This window comes from Garra rufa, chromosome 1 (assembly GCF_049309525.1).
Source record: "Garra rufa chromosome 1, GarRuf1.0, whole genome shotgun sequence".
Taxonomy (NCBI): Eukaryota; Metazoa; Chordata; class Actinopteri; order Cypriniformes; family Cyprinidae; genus Garra; species Garra rufa.
Window position 1 is genome coordinate 93,265,393 of NC_133361.1, and position 18,942 is coordinate 93,284,334.

General features: G+C 42.8%; 1 protein-coding gene and 17 non-coding genes across 18 annotated transcripts in view; 8 read left to right on the forward strand and 10 right to left on the reverse strand.

Annotated features, from left to right (window-relative positions):
- LOC141322290 (uncharacterized) overlaps nt 1–18,942 on the reverse strand; it is a 175,925-nt gene that overhangs the window by 91,225 nt on the left and 65,758 nt on the right. The window lies entirely within an intron of this gene.
- Nucleotides 8,306–8,421, forward strand: LOC141290472 (U5 spliceosomal RNA). Its single transcript, XR_012340160.1, has one exon. It is a non-coding gene; the product is annotated as a U5 spliceosomal RNA (small nuclear RNA).
- Nucleotides 8,927–8,998, forward strand: trnag-ucc (transfer RNA glycine (anticodon UCC)). The gene has a single exon. It is a non-coding gene; the product is annotated as a tRNA-Gly (tRNA).
- On the reverse strand, nt 11,131–11,201 carry trnag-gcc (transfer RNA glycine (anticodon GCC)). The gene has a single exon. It is a non-coding gene; the product is annotated as a tRNA-Gly (tRNA).
- Nucleotides 11,601–11,716, forward strand: LOC141288106 (U5 spliceosomal RNA). The gene has a single exon (XR_012339620.1). It is a non-coding gene; the product is annotated as a U5 spliceosomal RNA (small nuclear RNA).
- On the forward strand, nt 12,222–12,293 carry trnag-ucc (transfer RNA glycine (anticodon UCC)). The gene has a single exon. It is a non-coding gene; the product is annotated as a tRNA-Gly (tRNA).
- trnad-guc (transfer RNA aspartic acid (anticodon GUC)) lies at nt 12,397–12,468 on the reverse strand. Its single transcript has one exon. It is a non-coding gene; the product is annotated as a tRNA-Asp (tRNA).
- Nucleotides 13,039–13,109, reverse strand: trnag-gcc (transfer RNA glycine (anticodon GCC)). The gene has a single exon. It is a non-coding gene; the product is annotated as a tRNA-Gly (tRNA).
- On the forward strand, nt 13,509–13,624 carry LOC141288110 (U5 spliceosomal RNA). The gene has a single exon (XR_012339621.1). It is a non-coding gene; the product is annotated as a U5 spliceosomal RNA (small nuclear RNA).
- trnag-ucc (transfer RNA glycine (anticodon UCC)) lies at nt 14,130–14,201 on the forward strand. Its single transcript has one exon. It is a non-coding gene; the product is annotated as a tRNA-Gly (tRNA).
- trnad-guc (transfer RNA aspartic acid (anticodon GUC)) lies at nt 14,305–14,376 on the reverse strand. The gene has a single exon. It is a non-coding gene; the product is annotated as a tRNA-Asp (tRNA).
- On the reverse strand, nt 14,947–15,017 carry trnag-gcc (transfer RNA glycine (anticodon GCC)). Its single transcript has one exon. It is a non-coding gene; the product is annotated as a tRNA-Gly (tRNA).
- Nucleotides 15,417–15,532, forward strand: LOC141288117 (U5 spliceosomal RNA). The gene has a single exon (XR_012339622.1). It is a non-coding gene; the product is annotated as a U5 spliceosomal RNA (small nuclear RNA).
- On the reverse strand, nt 16,213–16,284 carry trnad-guc (transfer RNA aspartic acid (anticodon GUC)). Its single transcript has one exon. It is a non-coding gene; the product is annotated as a tRNA-Asp (tRNA).
- Nucleotides 16,855–16,925, reverse strand: trnag-gcc (transfer RNA glycine (anticodon GCC)). The gene has a single exon. It is a non-coding gene; the product is annotated as a tRNA-Gly (tRNA).
- LOC141288124 (U5 spliceosomal RNA) lies at nt 17,325–17,440 on the forward strand. Its single transcript, XR_012339623.1, has one exon. It is a non-coding gene; the product is annotated as a U5 spliceosomal RNA (small nuclear RNA).
- Nucleotides 18,121–18,192, reverse strand: trnad-guc (transfer RNA aspartic acid (anticodon GUC)). Its single transcript has one exon. It is a non-coding gene; the product is annotated as a tRNA-Asp (tRNA).
- Nucleotides 18,763–18,833, reverse strand: trnag-gcc (transfer RNA glycine (anticodon GCC)). The gene has a single exon. It is a non-coding gene; the product is annotated as a tRNA-Gly (tRNA).

Genomic DNA, 18,942 nt, shown 5'->3' on the forward strand with positions numbered 1-18,942 from the left:
AGTTCAAAATTTATTCCTTTTCCCTGAAGACATTATTGAGCTAAATAGCATTGACAATGAGCTAAATAGCATTAAAGGTCAAACGATTCCTTATCTTAAAAGGACCTCTAGTGTTCATCCCTGGTATTAGAGCTTTAATCTGACAAACATATATGACACTTTTAATGTTTTTGGGGCCTCTGAGCATGATACCATTTTGAAACTACACGTATTTCCTAAGAATTTCTTGTTCTTTATATGTAAAAAGTTTTGATGAGTCAGAATAATGCAATTTAAAGATATATGGAAATAACTCTTCATCTTTTTTACTGTTACTTTCATAAATCACCACATCAACACCGTTCAAGATATCCCAAAGCCATTCACAATTTAGCATCTTCAGTATCTTGGCATCATGTTGACAAAGGTTGGTATGAACTGTCTGATTCTGCTATGAGTGATATGAATTTATTCACAGCTATATTTTTCCAAAAATCCACATTCAAATCAAAATAGCCGACTTCCTGTTGGTCGTAGCTAATGGGTGTAAATTAGAAAGTTGTCCGGCTTGATGAGTCCAATATACCAACCGAGTTTGATGTCTGTAGCTACAACTAACCCTCCAACTTTTGTCAAAGGTGGCGCTATAGAGTGTCTCCTCCACGCCCATTTATGAGCTTTTGCCAGTGTTTTACTATCATTAATACTGATGTGTGTGTTGAGTTTCATGAAATTCTAAGCATGTTATCTGCATCAAAAACACAGGAAACAAATGTTAAAGTTTGACATGTTGCCACGGCAACAGCGTTTGATCTATCAAGGACCCCTTTACAGATTCTCATCGCCCGTGTTTTGATATTATTCTGATGAAGTTTGAAGCAAATTGAGTAAAATTAAGAGGCTGATTTAAAAGCGTTTTGCAAACAACACACTTCCTGCTGCCAGTTGGTGGCGCTATAACTTTGACTCATAATAGTGACATCTCTGTGATCGGCATCAGACGACAAACAAACAGCTGAAGTTTGGTCAAAATCAGGCAAAGTGTGTCAAAGTTATTAGACACTTCCTGTTTCTCATTTCTCGCCATAATTTGTCGCCCCGCCACGGCCAAACTATTGAAGATATTGAAAATCCCCTGGCAATTTTGAGTCCCCAATGTCTTGAGATCATGCTGACCAAGTTTGGTGGCCTTCGGTGGAAAGGCCTAGGAGGAGGATTTCAAATTCCACAGCCTGATTTTTCCAAAAATCCACATTTAAATAAAAATTTAATTCTAAGCATTTTAAGTGGCTCAAAAACACAAAAAACTAAAGTTAAAGTTTGACACGTTGCCATGGCAACATGATAAAAGTTATCGATAAAGCCCTTCACAGATTCTCATCGGTCATGTTTTGACATTATTGTGATGAAGTTTGAAGCAAATTTAGTAAAATTAAGAGGCTGATTTCAAAGCATTTTGAAAATGACACACTTCCTGCTGCCAGTTGGTGGCGCTATAACTTTGACTCATAATAGTCACGTTGATGTAATCTGCATCACACAACAAACAAACTGGTGATGTTTCATCAGAATCAGGCAATGTGTGCAACAGTTATTAGAAACTTCATGTTTCTCATTTCTCGCCATAATTTTGTCGCCTTGCCACGGCCAAACCGTTCGAGATATCAAAAATCCCCTCGCAATTTTGCATCCTCAATGTCTTGAGATCATGCTGGCCGAGTTTGGCGACAATCCTATGGAAATTCTGGGAGGAGTATTTCAAATTCCAGAGCATGCGCTTTTTAGACTGCCCTAAATATCTCACTTCCTGTTGGGTGGAGCCCATGACAGAGTACAAAATTTGTTTGGCTCAGTGAGATCTATATGTGTATTGAGTTTCATATCAGTACGTTCAAGTATGTGTGCGCAGTACATCAAGTTTTCAAACTGTGTTCCAGGCCCAGGTCTCAGCCTCTGTGGCATCCGGACGACGGCAGATTCCAACGTGTGTGCAAATTTTCAAGAGTTTTTGAGTATGTTAAGGCCCCCAAAAGTGCCCGGAAGGTTGAAAAAGAAAAAAGAAAGAAAGAACCCTTAGAAGAACAATAGGGCCTTCGCCCTTTTGGCCTTGGGCCCTAATTAGCACATTACATCGATCTAGAAATTGTTTTTCATATAGTGTTCGTAAGAAAGTTGCTTCTCAAATTATACTTCCAATTTTTGATTATTGTGATGTTGTTTATCAATCTGCATTAAAATTTGATCTTGCTCCACTGAACACGGTATATAATAGACTGTAAATTTGTTTTGGGATGTTCTTTTTATACTCATCATTGTATGATGTATGACTCACTTCAGTGGCCGTCTTTGCACACTAGACGACATATTCATTGGCTTCAATTTCTTTTTAAATGTATTTATTTCAATTATCCTAGTTATTTACAAAAATATTTTGTACCTTTTTCTTCAAACTACCAAGTTAGGCATTCTCTTCAGACTTATTTTTTTGTTTCTCGTGTCAAAAAAAACTATTGGGAAAACTATTGGGAAAAGATCTTTTATGTATGTATGTATGTATGTGTGTATATATATATATATATATATATATATATATATATATATATATATATATTATTATTATTATTTTTTTTTTTTTTAACTGATCAAGGTATTTTGTATTAGGTTTTGTTGTATATTTGTTACTAGCTATTGATGGCTAGATAACTTGTGGTGCAGGACGCAGAACACCAAGATTGGCAAATTCGCCACTGGCGCCCTGTGCTCTTCACAGATGAAAGTAGGTTCACACTGATCACATGACAGAGGTGGCAGAGTCTGGAGTCACCGTGGAGAATGTTCTGCTGCCTGCAACATCCCGCAGCATGACAAGTTTGGCAGTTGGTCAGTAATGGTGTGGGGTGGCATTTCTTTGGAGGGCCGCACAGCCCTCATGTGCTCGCCAGAGGTGGCCTGACTGCCATTAGGTACCGAGAGGAGATCCTCAGACCCCTTGTGAGACCATATGCCAGTGCGGTTGGCCCTGGGTTCCTCCTAATGCAAGACAATGCTAGACCTCATGTGGCTGGAGTGTGTCAGCAGTTCCTGCAAGACGAAGTCATTGATGCTATGGACTGTTCCCCAGACCTGAATCCAATTGAGCACATCTTGGACCTCATTTCTCGCTCCATCCACCAATGCCACGTTGCACCATAGACTGTCTAGGAGTTGGTGGATGCTTCAGTCCAGGTCTGGGAGGAGATCCCTCAGGAGACCATCTGCCACCTCATCAGGAGCATGCCCAGGCGTTGTAGAGAGGTCATACAGGCTCGTGGAGGCCAAACACACTGCTGAGCCTCATTTTGACTTGTTTTAAGAACATTACATCAAAGTTGGATCAAGCAGTAGTGTGTTTTTCCACTTCAGTTTTGAGTGTTACTCCAAATCCAGACCTCCATGGGTTAATAAATTAGATTTTCATTGATAATTTTTGTGTGATTTTGTTGTCAGCACATTCAACTATGTAAAGAACAAAGTATTTAATAAGAATATTTCATTCATTCAGATCTAGGATGTGTTATTTTAGTGTTCCCTTTATTTTTTGAGCAGTGTATATATATATATATATATATATATATATATATATATATATTTATTATACACACACACACACACACACACACACACACACACACACACACACACACACACACACACACACACACACACTCATCTTCAGCATACCTTCAGCTCAGATACACCTAACCCTACCCAATACTTTATTTCAACTCAATAATTTTTGTTGAAAACATATGCCTTTCCGATGTGATATGAAAAGAAAAAAGGAGACGATTTCGAAAACAATTTCACCAAAAAGGCGGACGCGAACTCGGGTCTCTCGCGTTAAAAAGTTACTCGTGTTATCACTTACGCCACTGAAAATGTTAATTAACAGTCGTCTTTTGTAGTATTTGTAAAGATGGCTTATTTGCACTGTGTAAAAAAAAAAAAAAAAAAAAAAATACACATTAACTAAAAGACACCAGACTACAGAAAATGGTATATACTACAGTAATTTTGTATTTTCATGTATATATAAATACACTGCAGGTGATTTGAGCTCTTTCTATAAAACAACCAGAAAGTTAAATAAATGTATTTTCTTTCTGACATTCAGGTTACTTATTTAAAACAGATATATTAACCATTTAAGAGTTTAAATAATCTTAATCTATAATTAGTCTATTTGTTAACAGAAACTACATACATAAAAGGATCACAGTTTAAGTATTTTTATGGAATAACGCACATATTATTAACCAAGATTATTGTGGATTTTGTACTTTTGAGACACTCCCTAACTTGACATGCGCAAGTGGGGATCGTTCTGAGGACTTTTTCCACTTCAGACGCTTAAAAGAATTACATCATCGAATAATATTATGAATATTTGTTATATTATGCTTTTAAATGTGATCTGAACGAGATACAGCATGATCCATGAATATTATGCGGTTACATATAAATTAATGCTGATGTAAAGATCGAATGTCTAACGAATGTCCAACATAAAACCAACTTTACCACACTGTTAGTGTTAGTCTTTGCCAACAACGTGTGCTATTTGCACTTAAAGTATAGTGACGCTACAAAGCCGTAAAGCACAACATTAATTAAAACAGCTACAAATGGTGGCAGAACAGTCACTACTCCAATGTTTTATACAATGAAAATTAGTAGCATAAACATGTGACTATCATAAATAATACCACAGATTCATAGCTTTTGACACATAGCTGCAGACTCCTGTGCTAATCAGCAGATACAATCAAACACGAGTTCAACAACTCACCAAGATCACCCAATATTGTTGGTTTAGGATGCAGACCAGATAAATGTTACTATTTCGTCATTTTTGGCGTATTTGAAATCAAAGTTTAACAAGTTAAACACCGTTAATCACTCGCTGCTTTTCCTCTTCGACCGTTATTTTCAAATGATGAGCGCTACAGTTGCAGGCGCGCTACATTCGGATTTCTTAAAGGGGCCGCGTCAGGACAATACCGTATGTAGATGTTCGTATTTCTGTGAATTCTTAATCACATGTAATACATTTAACTCATTCGAACATTATGAAATATCATATATATTATCTTTGCCTTTCTTTAATATTATAAATTTCAATAAATACATATTATGTTTAAATTGCAGCCTATATGAATACACACAAATATATTGTGGGTTACAGGTGCACACAAACATGCAGTGTTACTCTAAAAAAGTAAAATTAAAAAAGTAATTAATCAACAGAATCAACTAAGATCATACAAGACAAAGTGAAATTTCGTTTAAAAATGACAATGCCCATTAAGTTTCTATGAATCAATAAAATACAGGACAAAGTGAAATCCCATTAAATAAAACACTGTCCAATAAGATTCTAAAAATCAAGGAAAATCCTACAGGACAAAGTGAAGTTCTACCAAAATAAATCGTAATGTTTAATAGGATTCTAAGAATCCAATAAAACCCTACAGGACAAAGTGAAATTCCATTAAAATAAATTGCAATGTCCAATAGGATTCTAAAAATCCACTAAAATCCTACAGGACAAAGTGAAATTCCATTAAAATAAATCGTAATGTCCAATAGGATTCTAAAAATCCACTAAAATCCTACAGGACAAAGTGAAATTCCATTAAAATAAATCGTAATGTCCAATAGGATTCTAAAAATCCACTAAAATCCTACAGGACAAAGTGAAATTCCATTAAAATTAATCGTAATGTCCAATAGGATTCTAAAAATCCACTAAAATCCTACAGGACAAAGTGAAATTCCATTAAAATAAATCGTAATGTCCAATAGGATTCTAAAAATCCACTAAAATCCTACAGGACAAAGTGAAATTCCATTAAAATAAATCGTAAAGTCCAATAGGATTCTAAGAATCCACTAAGATCCTAAAGGATAAACTGAAATTCCAATAGGATTTTTTGACAAGGGCTTTTTTCTCTCTCTTTTTTTCTTTCTTTTTCTCTTTTCCCCCCTTCTTCCTTTTCTTCCCCCCCTTAACAGACTATTGTTCCCCAGCTTTTAGGCCACTGGGGCTGTCATGCAGCTGTTTACTTTTTCTTTTAGTTCTTCATCTCATTCAGCTTCTGGATGAATAACTTTTGTGAGAGGACCAAGTGACTCTCAGGCTCTGAACATTTCTCTTTTTTGGGGGCTCTGTCATATATACAAGCTCAGAAGTCTTAGCAGAGTATGGTTTCGATCCATCGACCTCTGGGTTATGGGCCCAGCACGCTTCCGCTGCGCCACACTGCTTTTCTTGATATAGAGTCTGTGCACTGGTCTTTTCAACATAACTTGAATCTTGCACACATTTCTTACTTCTCTTGCAGCACCTGGGCACATATAAAAGTGACACAAGCTTAGCAGAGGATGGTTTCGACCCATCGAGCTCTGGGTTATAGGCCCAGCACGCTTCCGCTGCGCCTCTCTGCTTGTCTTGATGTAGAACCTGTGCACTAGTCTTTTCAACATAACTTGAATCTTGCACACATTTCTAACTTCTCTTGCAGCACCTGGGCACATGTAAAAGTGAAACAAGCTTAGCAGAGGATGGTTTCGATCCATCGACCTCTGGGTTATGGGAACAGCACGCTTCCGCTGCGCCACTCTGCTTGACTTGATGTAGAGCTTGTGCACTGGTCTTTTCAACATAACATGATTCTTGCACAAATTTCTAACTTGTCTTGAAGCACTTGGGCACAAAAAAAAGTGAAACAAGCTTAGCAGAGGATGGTTTCGATCCATCGACCTCCGGGTTATGGGCCCAGCACACTTCCGCTGCGCCACTCTGCTTGTCTTGATGTAGAGCCTGTGCACTGGTCTTTTCAACATAACTTGAATCTTGCACACATTTCTAACCTGTCTTGCAGCACCTGGGCACAAATAAAAGTGAAACAAGCTTAGCAGAGGATGGTTTCGATCCATCGACCTCTGGGTTAGGCCCACCACGCTTCCGCAGATGGCTAAAAGCTGGAGTCGGGAACTTGCGTTGGTGGTATAGTGGTGAGCATAGCTGCCTTCCAAGCAGTTGACCCGGGTTCGATTCCTGGCCAACGCATTTGTTTTGGCTCTGGCTGACGTTGAAGCAGAACTCCTTCTGTGACCTCTGTCAGCACCAAAATCTTTTGGATGAGTCTTTCAGCAGCAGCAAAGAGCTGGGTCTCCCCGTCGGGGAATCGAACCCCAGTCTTCCGCGTGACAGGCGGAGATACTGTCCACTATACTAACGAGGAGCTGTACCCGCTGTGCTTCGCCCCCAGCCGACTTGACTTCACCGACATCAGCGTAAGGAGCCACTACTCCATGAAAAAAACAAATCAACCTGCCTTGATCTTATTGAGTCTCCCAATATTTTGAATGCTACACATTACAGGGGGTCCTCATTTGGACCACTTTACTATTATTACTATTTTTTTTTTACTTTTCATAATGGGAACATGAAAAAAAGGATGGGAAATCATGTGGCAGTAACATCGCATTTACGTGGATCATATCGCCCACTGCTAGAATTCTACCACTGAACCACCAATGCTCGGAAAGGAGGGAGAACGTTTGGAATTAACACCGCATTTACGAGTATATTGCCCACTGCTAAACTTCGTCAACCTATAGATAAAGTGAACAAGTTTTATAGGCATTTGACGAATATAGACGGACTAATGAGTTTCTGAAAAGATTCGGCAGGGAACGGGGGTTGGTCGGTATGCAAAGGTTGGAGCTCCTTCAAGTAAATCAGGCTTCAATTTAAAGAACCTTACACACATGCAAGCACACACACAACTTAATTAAAAGCACTCCGTTCCTGCATTGGCCAGGAATCGGACCCGGGTCTCCCGCGTGGCAGGCGAGAATTCTACCACTGAACCACCAATGCTCGGCTGGGAGGATTTCGGCCTTCACATTGCCCTGGATTTAGTAATGGTGCGTAACTGTTACACGTCAAATCCAGGGAAAGGGGGGTTGGGTCAATATGCAAAGTTTGGAGCTCCTTCTAGCAAATCAGGCTTGGCCTTCAAGGCTCATTTTAAAGAATCCCACACACATACAAACACACACCCCTTACTTAAAAGAACTCTGTTCCTGCATTTGCCCGGGAATCAGAGCCAGGCCTCCTGTGTGGCAGGCGAGAATGGATGATGGAAGAGACTTTTTAACTTTTACTCCTCCCATTTGGAGTGAGGGGGAGATGAAAATCTTATCGGCACCCTAGATTACCCTTTGTGAGTATAGTGGTTTACCACAGGAAGCGCACATGTTCAAGCGCATGGGCACACAACTCGAGTTTCACTTCATAGGCGCATAAATCTTTCGCCTTTTACTAAAGATTTCTGTGGAGAGGAACCTTTCCGAGTGACCTGTATTTTTGGGTGCTCTGCTCACAGCAGAGCTGCACTGCAGTTTCAATAGCAGACTAAATCTGACCACACACCAATGTGCATTGGAGCAGAGCGTGCTTTCTCGTGGACCGTGTTTGCAGCCTTTGCGCTTCCTGTGTCGCAACTTCACGTTTTTTTTCAGCCAGCATGGAAAGACGGCACTCTCATGTCAGGATGGGATCCAAACCTTGGGCTTCAGCTACTTTGGCCCTGTCAGTGACTCATGTACTTCCAGCATTCTTTTCTGCTCACAACAGAGCTGTATTGGAGTGTCAAGAGTAAAACTGGCCACCAGCCAATGGGAGGTGGAACGAAGCGCGCCTCACCACGTTCTGTACTTGCGGCCTTTGCGCTTTCTGCGTCGCAGCTGCAGATTTCTTTAGCCCGCATGGAAAGACAGCACTCTCTCGTACATGACGGGATACAAACAAAGATGGCTTCAGCTCCTTTTGCCCTATCAGTGACTTGTGCATTTCAAGCATTCTTTTCAGATGGCTAAAAGCTGGAGTCGGGAACTTGCGTTGGTGGTATAGTGGTGAGCATAGCTGCCTTCCAAGCAGTTGACCCGGGTTCGATTCCCGGCCAACGCATTTGTTTTGGCTCTGGCTGACGTTGAAGCAGAACTCCTTCTGTGACCTCTGTCAGCACCAAAATCTTTTGGATGAGTCTTTCAGCAGCAGCAAAGAGCTGGGTCTCCCCGTCGGGGAATCGAACCCCGGTCTTCCGCGTGACAGGTGGAGATACTGTCCACTATACTAACGAGGAGCTGTAACCACTGTGCTTCGCCCCCAGCCGACTTGACTTCACCGACATCAGCATAAGGAGCCACTACTCCATGAAAAAAACAAATCAACCTGCCTTGATCTTATTGAGTCTCCCAATATCTTGAATGCTACACATTACAGGGGGTCCCCATTTGGACCACTTTACTATTATTACTATTTTTTTTACTTTTCATAATGGGAACATGAAAAAAAAGGATGGGAAATCATGTGGCAGTAACATCGCATTTACGTGGATCATATCGCCCACTGCTAGAATTCTACCACTGAACCACCAATGCTCGGAAAGCAGGGAGAACGTTTGGAATTAACACCGCATTTACGAGTATATTGCCCACTGCTAAACTTCGTCAACCTATAGATAAAGTGAACAAGTTTTATAGGCATTTGACGAATATAGACGGACTAATGAGTTTCTGAAAAGATTCGGCAGGGAACGGGGGTTGGTCGGTATGCAAAGGTTGGAGCTCCTTCAAGTAAATCCAAGTAGGGCTCGCTGCAGCCTGCGGTGGACATCCAACCCCGCCCACATCCATGTGTGACGTCAGACACCACGCCCACGTCAATGCGTCATCGTGTGACTCCCCTCGCCATCGGTAGCCTTAAAGCGGTGCATTTCAAAATACTTCACGAAATTTATCCATGTAAAGGAGCTCTTTCTAAATTCATGGACATTGATAATACCTGCAGTTTCTGTAACACACGAAGACTTGTGTATTTGTTTTATAATTGTGAATTGTCTCTTAGTTTTTGGTCTGATGTTAGCACCTTTCTATTTCTGCAAAGAAATGTTAATTAAATGCTTTCTTTAAAAGATTTTATCTGTACTTATTCTCATAAAAGTAAAATGATTGAGTACGTTGTTAACTTTTACATTTTGCAAGGCAAATATTATATTCATAAACAGAAATTTGCTAAATGCATACCAAAATGTAATTTATTTTTATCAGAAATAGTAGTTTTGAAAAAGTCTTTAAAACAAATAAATACATTTGTTGTTACATTTCATGGAGAACTTTTTTTCTGGTTATGCTCCCACAATATAATTTTTGTATATGTAAGGGAAAAGGAAGAAAATTTGAACTATTGTTTAGTTGTTTCTAGGTTTTAATTTAGTTTTTGTTTATTTATTTACTTTTTATTTATACGTTTATTTATATATTTTTTTCTCTCTATGGTATTAGTTTATTTTTTGTTTTGTTTTTGTTTTTTTCCCCCTCTTATTACATATTGTATTACTGTATACAGATTAAGCTTGTATTTTGTGTATCTGGATTTATATTTCAATATTTTTGTAATGTCCAATTATTCTTTAATAAAATAAAAAAAAAAAAGAATCCCGATGTTGTACGCATGTGCAAGAATGGCGGAAGTATGTTGAATCGGGGATGTAAACAAAACAGTTTGTATTAAATAATACAAATTAAACCTAGGTCATCTTTCATATGGAACTAATTACATTCGAACAGCCGGTAAAACGCTTGCTTTGGTTGATTAAAGTTAGGAAAATGGTAATTGGTAATAAAACATTTAAACCCTACCCTATTTGTTTGTGTAATGAGATAAATTCACGTTTATTATAATCGATTTTGACATAGCTTAGACAAGATCAGATTTAGATGGACAATTAAGTTTTGTTATTGTAAAAGTAACACTTAGCATATTTTCATTTTCATCTAATTCTCTAAAGATATGTCCACAAATGTGACCATTGCTAATCATATTATCACTATTTTAATATGTGTTAATACTATTTAATATGTTGGATGTGTGACGTGTTTGAACATGGGCGTAGCGTGTGGCGTCACACTTGGATGTGGGCGGGGTTGGATGTCCACCGCAGGCTGCAGCGAGACGCTCCTCAGTAAATCAGGCTTCATTTTAAAGAACCTTACACACATGCAAGCACACACACAACTTAATTAAAAGGACTCCATTCCTGCATTGGCCGGGAATCGGACCCGGGTCTCCCGCGTGGCAGGCGAGAATTCTACCACTGAACCACCAATGCTCGGCTGGGAGAACTTCGGCCTTCACATTGCCCTGGATTTAGTAATGGTGCGTAACTGTTACACGTCAAATCCAGGGAAAGGGGGGTTGGGTCAATATGCAAAGTTTGGAGCTCCTTCTAGCAAATCAGGCTTGGCCTTCAAGGCTCATTTTAAAGAATCCCACACACATGCAAACACACACCCCTTACTTAAAAGAACTCTGTTCCTGCATTTGCCCGGGAATCAGAGCCAGGCCTCCTGTGTGGCAGGCGAGAATGGATGATGGAAGAGACTTTTTAACTTTTACTCCTCCCATTTGGAGTGAGGGGGGGATGAAAATCTTATCGGCACCCTAGATTACCCTTTGTGAGTATAGTGGTTTACCACAGGGAGCGCACATGCTCAAGCGCGTGGGCACACAACTCGAGTTTCTCTTCATAGACGCATAAATCTTTCGCCTTTTACTAAAGATTTCCGTGGAGGGGAACCTTTCCGAGTGACCTGTATTTTTGGGTGCTCTGCTCACAGCAGAGCTGCACTGCAGTTTCAATAGCAGACTAAATCTGACCACACACCAATGTGCATTGGAGCAAAGCGTGCTTTCTCGTGGACCGTGTTTGCAGCCTTTGCGCTTCCTGTGTCGCAACTTCACATTTTTTTTCAGCCAGCATGGAAAGACAGCACTCTCATGACATGATGGGATCCAAACCTTGGGCTTCAGCCACTTTGGCCCTGTCAGTGACTCATGTACTTCCAGCATTCTTTTCTGCTCACAACAGAGCTGTATTGGAGTGTCAAGAGTAAAACTGGCCACCAGCCAATGGGCGGTGGAACGAAGCGCGCCTCACCACGTTCTGTACTTGCGGACTTTGCGCTTTCTGCGTCGCAGCTCCAGATTTCTTTAGCCCGCATGGAAAGACAGCACTCTCTCGTACATGACGGGATACAAACAAAGATGGCTTCAGCTCCTTTTGCCCTATCAGTGACTTGTGCATTTCAAGCATTCTTTTCAGATGGCTAAAAGCTGGAGTCGGGCACTTGCGTTGGTGGTATAGTGGTGAGCATAGCTGCCTTCCAAGCAGTTGACCCGGGTTCGATTCCCGGCCAACGCATTTGTTTTGGCTCTGGTTGACGTTGAAGCAGAACTCCTTCTGTGACCTCTGTCAGCACCAAAATCTTTTGGATGAGTCGTTCAGCAGCAGCAAAGAGCTGGGTCTCCCCGTCGGGGAATCGAACCCCGGTCTTCCGCGTGACAGGCGGAGATACTGTCCACTATACTAACGAGGAGCCGTACCCAGTGTTCTTCGCCCCCAGCCGCCTTGACTTCACCGACATCAGCATAAGGAGCCACTACTCCATGAAAAAAAACAAATCAACCTGCCTTGATCTTATTGAGTCTCCCAATATCTTGAATGCTACACATTACAGGGGGTCCTCATTTGGACCACTTTACTATTATTACTATTTTTTTTACTTTTCATAATGGGAACATGAAAAAAAAGGATGGGAAATCATGTGGCAGTAACATCGCATTTACGTGGATCATATCGCCCACTGCTAGAATTCTACCACTGAACCACCAATGCTCGGAAAGGAGGGAGAACGTTTGGAATTAACACCGCATTTACGAGTATATTGCCCACTGCTAAACTTCGTCAACCTATAGATAAAGTGAACAAGTTTTATAGGCATTTGACGAATATAGACGGACTAATGAGTTTCTGAAAAGATTCGGCAGGGAACGGGGGTGGGTCGGTATGCAAAGGTTGGAGCTCCTTCAAGTAAATCAGGCTTCATTTTAAAGAACCTTACACACATGCAAGCACACACACAACTTAATTAAAAGGACTCCGTTCCTGCATTGGCCGGGAATCGGACCCGGGTCTCCCGCGTGGCAGGCGAGAATTCTACCACTGAACCACCAATGCTCGGCTGGGAGAACTTCGGCCTTCACATTGCCCTGGATTTAGTAATGGTGCGTAACTGTTACACGTCAAATCCAGGGAAAGGGGGGTTGGGTCAATATGCAAAGTTTGGAGCTCCTTCTAGCAAATCAGGCTTGGCCTTCAAGGCTCATTTTAAAGAATCCCACACACATGCAAACACACACCCCTTACTTAAAAGAACTCTGTTCCTGCATTTGCCCGGGAATCAGAGCCAGGCCTCCTGTGTGGCAGGCGAGAATGGATGATGGAAGAGACTTTTTAACTTTTACTCCTCCCATTTGGAGTGAGGGGGAGATGAAAATCTTATCGGCACCCTAGATTACCCTTTGTGAGTATAGTGGTTTACCACAGGGAGCGCACATGCTCAAGCGCGTGGGCACACAACTCGAGTTTCTCTTCATAGACGCATAAATCTTTCGCCTTTTACTAAAGATTTCCGTGGAGGGGAACCTTTCCGAGTGACCTGTATTTTTGGGTGCTCTGCTCACAGCAGAGCTGCACTGCAGTTTCAATAGCAGACTAAATCTGACCACACACCAATGTGCATTGGAGCAAAGCGTGCTTTCTCGTGGACCGTGTTTGCAGCCTTTGCGCTTCCTGTGTCGCAACTTCACATTTTTTTTCAGCCAGCATGGAAAGACAGCACTCTCATGACATGATGGGATCCAAACCTTGGGCTTCAGCCACTTTGGCCCTGTCAGTGACTCATGTACTTCCAGCATTCTTTTCTGCTCACAACAGAGCTGTATTGGAGTGTCAAGAGTAAAACTGGCCACCAGCCAATGGGCGGTGGAACGAAGCGCGCCTCACCACGTTCTGTACTTGCGGACTTTGCGCTTTCTGCGTCGCAGCTCCAGATTTCTTTAGCCCGCATGGAAAGACAGCACTCTCTCGTACATGACGGGATACAAACAAAGATGGCTTCAGCTCCTTTTGCCCTATCAGTGACTTGTGCATTTCAAGCATTCTTTTCAGATGGCTAAAAGCTGGAGTCGGGCACTTGCGTTGGTGGTATAGTGGTGAGCATAGCTGCCTTCCAAGCAGTTGACCCGGGTTCGATTCCCGGCCAACGCATTTGTTTTGGCTCTGGTTGACGTTGAAGCAGAACTCCTTCTGTGACCTCTGTCAGCACCAAAATCTTTTGGATGAGTCGTTCAGCAGCAGCAAAGAGCTGGGTCTCCCCGTCGGGGAATCGAACCCCGGTCTTCCGCGTGACAGGCGGAGATACTGTCCACTATACTAACGAGGAGCCGTACCCAGTGTTCTTCGCCCCCAGCCGCCTTGACTTCACCGACATCAGCATAAGGAGCCACTACTCCATGAAAAAAAACAAATCAACCTGCCTTGATCTTATTGAGTCTCCCAATATCTTGAATGCTACACATTACAGGGGGTCCTCATTTGGACCACTTTACTATTATTACTATTTTTTTTACTTTTCATAATGGGAACATGAAAAAAAAGGATGGGAAATCATGTGGCAGTAACATCACATTTACGTGGATCATATCGCCCACTGCTAGAATTCTACCACTGAACCACCAATGCTCGGAAAGGAGGGAGAACGTTTGGAATTAACACCGCATTGACGAGTATATTGCCCACTGCTAAACTTCGTCAACCTATAGATAAAGTGAACAAGTTTTATAGGCATTTGACGAATATAGACGGACTAATGAGTTTCTGAAAAGATTCGGCAGGGAACGGGGGTGGGTCGGTATGCAAAGGTTGGAGCTCCTTCAAGTAAATCAGGCTTCATTTTAAAGAACCTTACACACATGCAAGCACACACACAACTTAATTAAAAGGACTCCGTTCCTGCATTGGCCGGGAATCGGACCCGGGTCTCCCGCGTGGCAGGCGAGAATTCTACCACTGAACCACCAATGCTCGGCTGGGAGAACTTCGGCCTTCACATTGCCCTGGATTTAGTAATGGTGCGTAACTGTTACACGTCAAATCCAGGGAAAGGGGGGTTGGGTCAATATGCAAAGTTTGGAGCTCCTTCTAGCAAATCAGGCTTGGCCTTCAAGGCTCATTTTAAAGAATCCCACACACATGCAAACACACACCCCTTACTTAAAAGAACTCTGTTCCTGCATTTGCCCGGGAATCAGAGCCAGGCCTCCTGTGTGGCAGGCGAGAATGGATGATGGAAGAGACTTTTTAACTTTTACTCCTCCCATTTGGAGTGAGGGGGAGATGAAAATCTTATCGGCACCCTAGATTACCCTTTGTGAGTATAGTGGTTTACCACAGGGAGCGCACATGCTCAAGCGCGTGAGCACACAACTCGAGTTTCTCTTCATAGACGCATAAATCTTTCGCCTTTTACTAAAGATTTCCGTGGAGGGGAACCTTTCCGAGTGACCTGTATTTTTGGGTGCTCTGCTCACAGCAGAGCTGCACTGCAGTTTCAATAGCAGACTAAATCTGACCACACACCAATGTGCATTGGAGCAAAGCGTGCTTTCTCGTGGACCGTGTTTGCAGCCTTTGCGCTTCCTGTGTCGCAACTTCACATTTTTTTTCAGCCAGCATGGAAAGACAGCACTCTCATGACATGATGGGATCCAAACCTTGGGCTTCAGCCACTTTGGCCCTGTCAGTGACTCATGTACTTCCAGCATTCTCTTCTGCTCACAACAGAGCTGTATTGGAGTGTCAAGAGTAAAACTGGCCACCAGCCAATGGGCGGTAGAACGAAGCGCGCCTCACCACGTTCTGTACTTGCGGACTTTGCGCTTTCTGCGTCGCAGCTCCAGATTTCTTTAGCCCGCATGGAAAGACAGCACTCTCTCGTACATGACGGGATACAAACAAAGATGGCTTCAGCTCCTTTTGCCCTATCAGTGACTTGTGCATTTCAAGCATTCTTTTCAGATGGCTAAAAGCTGGAGTCGGGCACTTGCGTTGGAGGTATAGTGGTGAGCATAGCTGCCTTCCAAGCAGTTGACCCGGGTTCGATTCCCGGCCAACGCATTTGTTTTGGCTCTGGTTGACGTTGAAGCAGAACTCCTTCTGTGACCTCTGTCAGCACCAAAATCTTTTGGATGAGTCGTTCAGCAGCAGCAAAGAGCTGGGTCTCCCCGTCGGGGAATCGAACCCCGGTCTTCCGCGTGACAGGCGGAGATACTGTCCACTATACTAACGAGGAGCTGTAACCACTGTTCTTCGCCCCCAGCCGACTTGACTTCACCGACATCAGCATAAGGAGCCACTACTCCATGAAAAAAAACAAATCAACCTGCCTTGATCTTATTGAGTCTCCCAATATCTTGAATGCTACACATTACAGGGGGTCCCCATTTGGACCACTTTACTATTATTACTATTTTTTTTACTTTTCATAATGGGAACATGAAAAAAAAGGATGGGAAATCATGTGGCAGTAACATCGCATTTACGTGGATCATATCGCCCACTGCTAGAATTCTACCACTGAACCACCAATGCTCGGAAAGGAGGGAGAACGTTTGGAATTAACACCGCATTTACGAGTATATTGCCCACTGCTAAACTTCGTCAACCTATAGATAAAGTGAACAAGTTTTATAGGCATTTGACGAATATAGACGGACTAATGAGTTTCTGAAAAGATTCGGCAGGGAACGGGGGTGGGTCGGTATGCAAAGGTTGGAGCTCCTTCAAGTAAATCAGGCTTCATTTTAAAGAACCTTACACACATGCAAGCACACACACAACTTAATTAAAAGGACTCCGTTCCTGCATTGGCCGGGAATCGGACCCGGGTCTCCCGCGTGGCAGGCGAGAATTCTACCACTGAACCACCAATGCTCGGCTGGGAGAACTTCGGCCTTCACATTGCCCTGGATTTAGTAATGGTGCGTAACTGTTACACGTCAAATCCAGGGAAAGGGGGGTTGGGTCAATATGCAAAGTTTGGAGCTCCTTCTAGCAAATCAGGCTTGGCCTTCAAGGCTCATTTTAAAGAATCCCACACACATGCAAACACACACCCCTTACTTAAAAGAACTCTGTTCCTGCATTTGCCCGGGAATCAGAGCCAGGCCTCCTGTGTGGCAGGCGAGAATGGATGATGGAAGAGACTTTTTAACTTTTACTCCTCCCATTTGGAGTGAGGGGGAGATGAAAATCTTATCGGCACCCTAGATTACCCTTTGTGAGTATAGTGGTTTACCACAGGGAGCGCACATGCTCAAGCGCGTGGGCACACAACTCGAGTTTCTCTTCATAGACGCATAAATCTTTCGCCTTTTACTAAAGATTTCCGTGGAGGGGAACCTTTCCGAGTGACCTGTATTTTTGGGTGCTCTGCTCACAGCAGAGCTGCACTGCAGTTTCAATAGCAGACTAAATCTGACCACACACCAATGTGCATTGGAGCAAAGCGTGCTTTCTCGTGGACCGTGTTTGCAGCCTTTGCGCTTCCTGTGTCGCAACTTCACATTTTTTTTCAGCCAGCATGGAAAGACAGCACTCTCATGACATGATGGGATCCAAACCTTGGGCTTCAGCCACTTTGGCCCTGTCAGTGACTCATGTACTTCCAGCATTCTTTTCTGCTCACAACAGAGCTGTATTGGAGTGTCAAGAGTAAAACTGGCCACCAGCCAATGGGCGGTAGAACGAAGCGCGCCTCACCACGTTCTGTACTTGCGGACTTTGCGCTTTCTGCGTCGCAGCTCCAGATTTCTTTAGCCCGCATGGAAAGACAGCACTCTCTCGTACATGACGGGATACAAACAAAGATGGCTTCAGCTCCTTTTGCCCTATCAGTGACTTGTGCATTTCAAGCATTCTTTTCAGATGGCTAAAAGCTGGAGTCGGGCACTTGCGTTGGTGGTATAGTGGTGAGCATAGCTGCCTTCCAAGCAGTTGACCCGGGTTTGATTCCCGGCCAACGCATTTGTTTTGGCTCTGGTTGACGTTGAAGCAGAACTCCTTCTGTGACCTCTGTCAGCACCAAAATCTTTTGGATGAGTCGTTCAGCAGCAGCAAAGAGCTGGGTCTCCCCGTCGGGGAATCGAACCCCGGTCTTCCGCGTGACAGGCGGAGATACTGTCCACTATACTAACGAGGAGCCGTACCCAGTGTTCTTCGCCCCCAGCCGCCTTGACTTCACCGACATCAGCATAAGGAGCCACTACTCCATGAAAAAAAACAAATCAACCTGCCTTGATCTTATTGAGTCTCCCAATATCTTGAATGCTACACATTACAGGGGGTCCTCATTTGGACCACTTTACTATTATTACTATTTTTTTTACTTTTCATAATGGGAACATGAAAAAAAAGGATGGGAAATCATGTGGCAGTAACATCGCATTTACGTGGATCATATCGCCCACTGCTAGAATTCTACCACTGAACCACCAATGCTCGGAAAGGAGGGAGAACGTTTGGAATTAACACCGCATTTACGAGTATATTGCCCACTGCTAAACTTCGTCAACCTATAGATAAAGTGAACAAGTTTTATAGGCATTTGACGAATATAGACGGACTAATGAGTTTCTGAAAAGATTCGGCAGGGAACGGGGGTGGGTCGGTATGCAAAGGTTGGAGCTCCTTCAAGTAAATCAGGCTTCATTTTAAAGAACCTTACACACATGCAAGCACACACACAACTTAATTAAAAGGACTCCGTTCCTGCATTGGCCGGGAATCGGACCCGGGTCTCCCGCGTGGCAGGCGAGAATTCTACCACTGAACCACCAATGCTCGGCTGGGAGAACTTCGGCCTTCACATTGCCCTGGATTTAGTAATGGTGCGTAACTGTTACACGTCAAATCCAGGGAAAGGGGGGTTGGGTCAATATGCAAAGTTTGG